Below are 8362 nucleotides of genomic sequence, written 5' to 3'. Positions count from 1 at the left end.
ATTGTTGTTCCCAGTATTAACATTGTGACTTCTGTGGAAGTCCCCACCAGCAAGAAGATGAAACCGTAGTTCTGAAATTGCAAGGGTCATTGACTCCTTAGATGGTTTTTTGTTGTTGTTGGCACCAAAAGGTTTCATTTTAAAAAAGATGGAATCCCAGTTTGTTCTGGGGTTGAGGTGGGCCAGGTGTATTCGAAGATCTGCCTGAACTTTAGCTGTTGAATCAACCTGCGATTAGTGAGATCAGGATTCATGACACATCCCTAGAGAATCCACGAAGCCTCTGAAGTGCAGTCAAGGTCAAGTGCGTCTAGAAGAAGAGGGCCTAGCCCTCGAGCCCACGGGATTCTGTCTGCGGCTGGGTTTCCCCTCCTTCAACCGGGCGGGGCTGCCCACAGCCACCGAGGGCCGCACGGGGTCCAGCGTTTCCCCGGCTGGGTGTGGCGTTGGTGACTGGAACGATCCTTTTGGGGAACGGTCCTTGCCAACCTGGGAGGCAGTCGGGGCTCACCTCCAGCACCTCCTTGTGGATCTCCAGTGGCTGAACCTGACCAGGTCCTGTCTCTCCAGATTCCTGCTTCAGAGCACCCCTCAACCTGACCTCCCCAAGTGGGCACCTGACAGGCCCATCCCAGAGTCTAATCTGAAGTAAGTTTTTCTTTCTTTCTTCCTTTTTTTTTTTTTCTTTGTTGCTGTCCTGGCAATCGAACCCAGGGCCTCGCACACGTAGGCAAGTGCCCTACCAAGATCTCTTCAGGATCTCCATAGTTGCCCAGGCTGGCCTCGGCCTGCCACCCCTGGTCAGCCTCCCCTGGTGGCTGGAGTCACAAGCATGCACACTGGGCCTGGCTCTTTTTTTTTGTTTAATTAAGGTATAATGTGCCCACATAAATTCACCCTGTGTAGAATGCACACAGACACGCAGTCCACACCACGGTCAAGGTGCAGCGTGATTCTAGCACCCCAATCTCCTGGGGAGCCTTTGTGGTCCACCCTTGGGCACCCCAGCCCTTGACAATCAGCCATTTTTTTTTCTAGTCTTACCTTTTCCAAACATGTCATATAAATAGAACCCCACAGCATCTAGCTTCAAGTGTGGCTTCTTTTTTTATATATTTTTTAGTTATAGGTGGACACATATATTTTATTAGATTTTTTATGTGGTGCTGAGGATCGAACCCAGGGCCTCACACGTGCTGGTGAGTGCTCTTCCTCTGAGCCATGACCCCAGCCCGCCCTGTAAGTGGCTTCTTTAACACCTGGTGCTGCTCTGAAGTCCTTCCATGCGGTGGCAGCGCTGGGTTCCCTCTTTACCGCAGAGTCCTTCTGCGTTGTGGGGACACGTCACGGTTGGCCTCTTCAGGGCTCGGTGAACTCTGAGGCATTCAGAGTGTCCTCATTTTTGTTATTATGAACAAACACTCTTATACCAGTGCTTGTGCAAACAAAAGGTTTCAGCCCATGAGGGCGAAATTTCTAGAAGTAGGGCCGTTGGGTTGTTTAATTGTATGTTCAAGCTCATTAAAAAAAAATAAAAATAAAAAACGGAGACTGTTTTTCCGAAGCAGCTGTGCTCCTTTGCGTTTCCGCTAACCATGTTTGTGAGTTCCAGTTGCTTCACATCCTCACCAGCACTTGATGTTGTCTGTTTCGTTCAGTGTTATTTTATTTCAACCATCCTGACAATAACTTTAAAAATGACTTTAAAAAAACTATATAACGTAGAATAACTTTTAAAAATAAAAGAACCATGGATTTAAAAGTTTAAAATCCATAACTCAGACTCCATGCCGCCTGTGGCCTGAGCCTGTGTAGGGAACAGGGCCACTCTGTCCCCGGCCGTCAGCTGGATGGTGCTGCCGGGCCTTTCTGCTGGGGACCCCACATGGCTCATGCTTGTCATAGGAGAATCATCCTGAAATCACTTCCTCAGGGGTGTGACTAGTTCTGCTTTCTCATCACAAGTTTCTAAATCTTCCTCTGCTTTCCTTATTTAGCTCTTACCACAGGTTCTCACTGGGGGTAATTTTGTACCCCTGCCCCCCTGCAAGACATTTGTCTGAAGGCCCTCTGGTTGTCACCACGGGGATCAGGGATCTGCTGCTGCTGGCACCCAGCAGATTGAGGCTGTAGGTGCTGCTAAGTGTTCTCCAACTTCCCCTACAGAGAGATGCCCAGCCCCAGTGCCAACAGGCTGCGGTCAGGAACCCTGCCCCCGGCCCTAATGAGGGGTCCGGGTGTTGGCTGCCCCTCTCCACACTTCCCTGGCCCCCCATTTGCTATCTGGTTGTCAGTGTCACTGTTCCCTGCTACGGGTCCTGGGGGGAGGGTGTGTGTGTGGTTCTCTGTCTGTGGCACACCGAAAGGGACTAATACGCACACGGAGCGAATGAAACTGCCTTTTGAGGAGTTTCCTTTCACTCGAGGACCCAGAAGGCTTTCCTCTTGGTTTCCATCTCCATGACCTTCTGACACCATTTGGGAAAAATGAAAGTGTGATGGTGAGAGCCGGGTGGGGGAGGAGGAGCAGGACGGGGACAGCTTTGTCTGCAGACGATGCAGGAGGGAGCCGGCCTTCCAGCTGCCCTTGACTTCATGTGACCTACAACAGCCACCTCCCTCTCTGAGCCCCAGTCTCCTCACGGCACCAAGTGCCCTGCCCTTTACCCATGCTGGTTTTAAATCTTCCTGTCCTTGTCCTTCTTCTGGGTGCCTGGCCAGTGTCAGCGTCCACTCTCTGCCCCTTGCCCACCAGGGGGCTGCCTGAAGCTCAGTGGACAGTTCATACCTCAGTGAGCTCCCTGCGCCCACAGCAGGTCACAAGGGACGTGGGAGAGGGTTTGATGGCCCCAGGCACCACCTTCAACCACAGCGAGATGGGCACTGTGGATAAGCACCCACTTCCTCATTCCCTTGGAGGGCAGCTGTGAGGCCTGCCCCACCCCGCTCCCAGAGGCCCCGACGGGGGGCTGAGCCCCGTTGCCCATAAAGATAACCAGCTCATCCCCAGACTCTTGCCGCGTCTTGTTCCAGCCTTCCCCACCCGCTTCCCCACTCCCTCAAGTCCTCCTGGGGCTGCCTCCGGAATAATCTGCCTGCACCCCGAGAGGAGCCGCTCTCTGGGCCCTCGGGCTTCACCATCTGGCCCAACTTCTAAAAGGTGGCATGGGCATCCCTGTGCACAAGGGGTTTTTGTTTTATTTTATTTTGGTACCTGGGATTAACCACTGACTCACTGCCCCAGCCCTTTTTGTGATCTATTTAGAGACAGGGTCTTGCTGAGTGCTGAGGGCCTTGCTAAATTCCTGAGGCTGGCTTTGAACTCTTGATCCTCCTGCCTCAGCCTCCCGAGCTCCTGGGATTCCAGGCTGCTCCACGGCACCCAGCTTTGTTTCCTGCTTTTCTTTTTCCTTTCCTTCTGGCTGTTGGACTGAAGCAGCCTGGATGAGCAAGCCTCCTTGTCCCTTGGGTGGTGCCCATATAGATCCCGGGGCCCTGACCCCTGGGGTGGGATGACGCGGCACACCTTCTGCGCTGCAGTAACTGGCCTGATAATTTGCTTTTGAGGGCTGGTACCACCTTCCCTGGCTTTCCTCTTTCCTGCGGGTGTTTCCTTTGCCTTTCAAGTAAACTGCCCTTGGACCTTTCTCCCAGGGTCTGCATCGGGGGAAATCTCAACTAAAACCCAAGGTCCCCAACGGGAAATTCCAAGCCAAGACCCACGCCACCTACGTTCAATTGCAAAGTCTTGTTTTCAGTCTCCGGGGGAGAGAACCAGAGTGGGACCAGCTGTTCTTGCACTGAACACCTCCTGTTTACCATCTGGGCTGAAGCAGATGACTGCTGTTCCCCACGGGGAAGGGCTTCATCTTCCCCATGGTACGAACAAGCCGTGGGACATCAATCACCTTCTTTGTCACATGGTCTTCTTTGTTGTATTTCACAGAAAGTTACTGAAACACAGCGATGCGCCGTGGGTAGCTTTGGAAATGTCTCTCGGGTCCCTGGCCGGAGGCATCTCTTGCTCCTTCCCCAAGTCACACTCGTCAAGCGCTGGCAGGGACGAGTCAGCCGGGTTCAACGTTTTCATTTGCCAAAATTAGTTTTGCAGGTGGCCGAGAGGAAGGCCCTAGCAACTGCTCAGGGGACTGCTGCTGTTTAAAAATGGTTCTTTCCCCTCACGACGCAGTATGAAGGGCGTCCGCAGATCTGGGGCCACCCTGCTGCCAGCGCACTCCCCAGGTTCCAAGAACCCTGCATTCCCGCTCCCAGGGAACTCCCAGGAATTCTGCCCCAGCGCGGAGGCTGCGACTTAACAGCAGCCAATCAGAGCAGCCGGGGCGCAGTCTCAACAATGATTGGCTCAGGGAAAGGCATTGTTACAAGTTGGCCCAATCAGAGTCCACCTCAGATGTGCGCAGTAGCCAATAGGAAGGCACCTCCTCTTGCTCCTTAGAGGGGTTGCGGGGACTGACACGTGCTCAAGCTAGACCGTCCCAATCCAGAGGCGTTTTAGGTGCCTGCGTGTTTCACCTCTGCTCCCGGGGACAGCAGGCTCCCTAACAGTCATTCTGAGCACAGTAACTTTCCAGTCACTTTGGCTGGTCTTAAAAATCTCAGGCTAAAATAGTTCCAAAATTGAGCAACTACTTACTTTAAATCTTACATTGGTCAGAATGTCAGTCAGTTACTATGATAAAAGCCAAGACAATAGGCATGAATAAAATAAAAGTAATCCTGTCCCATGGGAAGATTAAGTGTCCCCACGGGCTGTGCCGGTCCCAGCAGGTCTGGGATTCAGGCTCTTGTTGTTTTGCTGCTTGGTACTCTCTGTGCTGTGGCTTATGCCTCGTGGTCTAAGGTGGCTGCTTCAGCTCCTGACCTCAGATCTGCGTCCTGCCGGTAGGAAGAGGGAGAGAGGAAGGAGAGGGCACCTCTGCTCCTTGTAATGGCATGGGCCTGGGAGCTGGCCCTTGCGGGCTGGCGGCCACCCTGGTTCCCAGCCTGTTGTTGTGTTGTGCTCTGTGACAAGTCAAAGGGCTTTCTTGCCTTCTGGCTTCTGACTGGGTTTGACCCATGAGAGACCAACACACGGGGGAGGGGGTGGGGGGGAGCAGGCCTGGGTGTGGGTTTCTCAGCTCACTTGTTGGGTCATCGTGGGCTGTTGTGTCCCCTGACTGAGGGAGGTCACAGCTTCTGTGGGGCCCTTTCTAGATCTGGCGGCCACTGGGGTGCTGGGGCGTGGGCCTGCGACTGCCCCCTCTTGTCTAGTCCTGGGATACCGCAGTGTCCCTGGGTCCCCGCGCCCTGCCCTTGTTCACAGACCGTCCATTCATAGGGCTGTCCTGCCCTGACCTCACCCACGAGGGTCCTCCTAGCAGCCCTGGGCGTGAGACCCGTAGCCCGTCGTCACTGGGGAGGAGACACGGGGCTGTTTGGGCTCAATCTGAATTAGAGCAATTTTCCAAATTCACACTTTTCACAGAACTTGCGGCTTTCTGTTGTCACGGAGCTGGGAATTGGTGGCACAGGTGTCCCAGCCAGAGGACACCTGTGTAGGAGCCACGGTCTTGGTCAGTGCCAGGGCCCAGACAGCTCAGAAATGTGGGCGGACAGGGATGCGGTGGTGGATTAGCTTCCCGCCATCTGCAGAGAGCCATGGCCTCCGGCCTTCTCGGGAAAGGAGCTGAGCCGGCCCAGGAGCTGCAGACTCAGAAGCTGCCAGGCCAAGAAGTGTCATAAATGAGGGGAGGGGACTGACTCAGTGTCAGAGAGACGCTGCTTTCGCCTCTTCCCCTTTAAACACAAGGTCCTCTTGGTGTGTCTTTCTCCGTGAGCACAGAGAACTGACCCAGAGATAAATCATGCCCAAATTGTGCTTGGTTGACGATAGTGGAAACTCAACCACAGCGGCCTCCGTGAAGCAGATACTTCTTTCTTTCACATAAAACCGTGTCTGGAGGTCTGCATTCTAAGAAGTGGTTTGGCAGCTCCACAGTGTTAGAGATGACATTCTCTTCCATCTTTAGCACAGCCCTTCTGTCCTCAAGGTCACAAAATGGCAGCTCCAGCTCCAGCTCCAGCCGTCTCATTTGCACTTTGGGGAGAATGGCAAGGCACCAGAGGGTTTTCTTGGAAACTCAGCCGTCAACGTCCACCTACAGTGCTCTGGCCGCTCCACCTCAGCACTACTGCCGTTCTGCACTGCAGAGCCCCGGGCGCTGGGAGGGCGCTTGCAGCCCAGCCACGGCCCTGCCTCCACCCGCTGGGTGTCCACAGGACCGTCCCCCATTCCTCACCAGATGTGAGAACCAAAATAATCCCCTGACATTCAGGTGTCCTCCAGGGAACAAAGTCATCCCAGGGCGAGAGGCACTGGGCGAACCTTAGCTCCAAGAGAGGCTGGGAAGTGCTGTTCTAGACGCGGTCCCCAGCCCCAGAGCGCGGTTTCTTTAGGAAGAAAGACGCGGAGATTGTGCGTTTCGTGGCCACGAGAGAACGCCTTCCCTTTCCTCCTGACTGCACCTTCAGAGGAACAGTGGCCAGAGTGGAGCCAAACAGCACCAGGACAATCGGGGTGGCGGGAGGGTGGCGGCCGAGAACACAGGCGCAGACTGAGGGGATCAAGGTCTAGGGGGAAGTGTTCGACCCCAGGATTCCACTCTGCAGTGACTGTTCTGGAAAATTCCAGACACTACAAAGATAGAGAGTCCTGTGGTCGGCTGTTGGAGGTCCACTGAGGCGAGAGCCCACGTCCGGCCAGCCTCAATCTCCCCCCACACACCGCTCTTCCTTGCTGGGTGTTTCCGGGAGGTTTGGGCCTCTTGCCTGTCCCCACCAATACCTGGTCCTCTTGGCCTGTCCCCACCTGCTATCATGACCCCACAGACCAGCCATGCCACCCAGCGCAGACCAGGTCACCAAGGGGCCTCCAGCTTCCTGTCTGCGCAGGTGGTCAGGACACCCCCCCCTTCCCCGCTCACTCCCCCCCCCGCCTTCGCCCCTCCTTCACCTGCAAACGGACACACAGCCAGAAGGACACACCCAGGAGCCCACGGGCAAACACACGTGCAGACGCACAACACACCCCGCCTCCTTCTGCTTCAGGAATGAGGCGCCACCCCGACTTTGACCTGCAGATGGTTTCCACTGGGCTGGGACTAGCGCCCGCCCCATCCCACTCATGCGGCCCCCGCAACCCTCAGTTTTGACCTTGAACTTGTTTGCTCCCTCAGGCCTTCATTTCTTATTGCACAAAGCGAAGAGAACCATTCCAACGATCATCAAAGTGTCCCGCTCTCCTTGTGCACATATGGAAGTGCTCTGTGATGGCCTGTGCCACAGCAGCAACAGTGAGACCACGAGAACGCAGGGGCTGGGCAAGGCTCTGCTCGTCCTGATCTGATCTAGACCTCTGAGACCCGTGGCTCTCCTGTCCCATGCCTTTGCCTTCTGTTCATATCTGGAGTCACTTTTCGGTTCACACTGCAGATGCCCAACCCCAGCTGTCAAGGAGAAAGAGGTTCTGCAGCTGGGCTACCAAATGAGAAGGCCATCTCTGGGTGTCACAATGTCACCCCTCTCCCTGGGCCACGTGTGAGCTGCTGACACACCCTGCCTGGGGCGGGGCTGGGTCAGGGGAGGCGGGTGCTGCCTCTGTAGGTGTGTCCCAGTGGAGGTGCCCGGGCAGGCCCCTGCTCCGGCTTGCCCTGCCGAGGACACTCCCCAAATATCCAGGGGACGGATGCTATTTCTGAGGTTCAGCTCCAAGGCCGCCGGATCTGCCTGGGCCTGGTGCCAGCCGCTCTGAACATCTGTGCTGCCCTTTGTGGCTCCAGGAAGCTGGTTCTCTGGGGGTCCCTTGAGAGAAAGGTGAATTGGCTTGTTCCTTCCTCTTGGGGGCCAGCCCTCAGGGTTGATGAGGAGATTTTGGGAGACACCTTTCCTTGGCTCCTTATTGGTGAGAGGAAGAGTTAGAGATGAGGACCCGAGGGGACAGCTTCCCAACCCCAGCCTGTCCAGAGAGGTGTACTTGTCATTCCGAGGCTGCCTCCTGTCCGGGTCGGGGACAGCGAAGGCTCCGTGGCCCGCGGCTCTGCGTCCTGAAGCCCATCTCAGTGCTGGGCACCCTCGAGGGCCATTTCAATGCAAAACGTTCTCAAGTGGACAAGAGGCGGTTTTGATTTCTGTGGCTGAGCACGACACGTGTCATGGGATGACAGTGACGTCAGCGCTGGGGTAATGGCGGCGGTGACTTGAACAGTACCTGAGAGCTGCCTCCCGTTGAGCGGTGCTGAGCTCCGCCCGAGGACACCGAGGAGAAGACACAGCTTCCTCCGGGAAGCCCTCCTGACCCCCCCCC

The sequence above is a fragment of the Marmota marmota genome, unplaced genomic scaffold (assembly GCF_001458135.2).
Source record: "Marmota marmota marmota unplaced genomic scaffold, marMar, whole genome shotgun sequence".
Lineage (NCBI taxonomy): Eukaryota > Metazoa > Chordata > Mammalia > Rodentia > Sciuridae > Marmota > Marmota marmota.
The sequence above is the reverse complement of the archived record's forward strand: the minus strand, read 5'-3'. Positions refer to the sequence as shown.